A 1975-nucleotide genomic window follows, 5' to 3' on the forward strand; every position below is an offset into this window, starting at 1 on the left:
TAATTAATTGTTTTAAATTTTAATTTTAATTTCATTTCTTATCTTTATTTTCGAAAATCATTTAACTCCTTTTCAAAATTTAATTTCAAAAATTTCTCCCTCTCTCATATTATTCTATTTATTCATTCATTTACTAACACTTCTCTTCATCTCAAATCACTGCCTTTATCCTCACCCTTGTGTTTGGATTCTCCTTTCTTTATCCCCTTTCTTCTTCTACTAATAATAAGGAACCTCTTTACTATGACATAGAGGATCCCTCTTCTTTTTCTGTTCTCTTCTCTTTCATATGAGTAGGAACAAGGAAAAAGGCATTCTTGTTGAAACTGATCTAGAACCTGAAAGGACTCTGAAGAGGAAACTAAGAGAAGCTAAATTACAACAATCCAGAGACAACCTTGCTGAAATTTTCGAACAAGAAAAGGAGATGGCAGCCGAACCCAACGACAATAATGCAAGAAGGATGCTTGGTGATTATACTACACCTACTTCCAAGTTTGATGGAAGAAGCATCTCAATTCCTGCCATTGAAGCAAACAATTTTGAGCTGAAACCTCAACTAGTTGCTCTAATGCAATAGAACTGCAAGTTTCATGGACTTCCATCAGAAGATCCCTACCAGTTTTTAACTGAGTTCTTGTAGATCTGTGAGACTGTTAAGACTAATGGAGTAGATCCTGAAGTCTACAGGCTCATGCTTTTCCCTTTTGCTGTAAGAGACAGAGCTAAAGCATGGTTAGACTCTCAACCTAAAGATAGCCTGAACTCCTGGGATAAGCTGGTCACGGCCTTCTTGGCTAAGTTCTTTCCTCCTCAAAAGCTGAGCAAGTTTAGAGTGGATGTTCAGACCTTCAAACAAAAAGATGGTGAATCCCTCTATGAAGCTTGGGAAAGATACAAACAAATGACCAAAAGATGTCCTTCTGACATGTTTTCAGAATGGACCATGATAGATATATTCTATTATGGTCTATCTGAGTTCTCTAAGATGTCATTGGACCATTCTGCAGGTGGATCCATTCACCTAAAGAAAACGCCTACAGAAGGTCAAGAACTTATTGACATGGTTGCAAATAACCAATTCATGTACACTTCTGAGAGGAATTCCGTGAATAATGGGACACCTCAAAGGAAGGGAGTTCTTGAAATTGATGCTCTGAATGTCATTTTGGCTCAGAACAAATGTTGACTCAACAAGTCAACATGATTTCTCAAAGTCTGAATGGAGGGCAAAATGCATCCAACAGTACTAAAGAGACATCTTCTGAAGAAGAAGCTTATGATCCTGAGAACCCTGCAATAGCAGAAGTAAATTATATGGGTGAACCTTATGGAAACACCTATAATTCATCATGGAGAAATCATCCAAATTTCTCATGGAAGGATCAACAAAAGCCTCAACAAGGCTTTAATAATGGTGGAAGAAATAGGCTCAGCAATATCAAGCCTAATCTGTCATCTTCTCAACAACAGACAGAGAATTATGAACAGAGTACCTCTAACTTAGCAAATTTAGTCTCTGATCTGTCTACGGCCACTTTAAGTTTCATGAGTGAAACAAGGTCCTCCATCAGAAATCTGGAGGCACAAGTGGGCCAGCTGAGTAAGAAAATCACTGAAACTCCTCCTAGTACTCTCCCAAGCAATACTGAAGAAAATCTAAAAAGATAGTGCAAGGCCATTGATATAATCAATATGGCCGAACCTAGAGAGGAAGGAGAGGACGTGAATCCCAATGAGGAAGACCTCATGGGACGTCTCTCAAGTAAGAAGGAGTTCCTATTGAGGACCTAAAGGAATCTGAGGCTCATATAGAGACCATAGAGATCCCATTAAACCTCCTTCTGCCATTCATGAGCTCTGAAGACTATTCTTCCTCTGAAGAGGATGAAGATGTAACTGAAGAGCAAGTTGCTCAATATCTAGGAGCCATCATGAAGCTGAATGCCAAGTTGTTTGGTAATGAGACTTGGGA

General features: G+C 38.7%; 1 non-coding gene across 1 annotated transcript; it reads right to left on the bottom strand.

Moving 5' to 3' along the window:
- Window positions 1-826: 826 nt before the first annotated feature.
- Window positions 827-930, bottom strand: LOC112708509 (small nucleolar RNA R71). Its single transcript, XR_003156363.1, has one exon. It is a non-coding gene; the product is annotated as a small nucleolar RNA R71 (small nucleolar RNA).
- Between the last annotated feature and the right edge of the window lie 1045 nt (window positions 931-1975).

The sequence above is a fragment of the Arachis hypogaea genome, chromosome 8 (assembly GCF_003086295.3).
Source record: "Arachis hypogaea cultivar Tifrunner chromosome 8, arahy.Tifrunner.gnm2.J5K5, whole genome shotgun sequence".
NCBI classification, from domain to species: domain Eukaryota; kingdom Viridiplantae; phylum Streptophyta; class Magnoliopsida; order Fabales; family Fabaceae; genus Arachis; species Arachis hypogaea.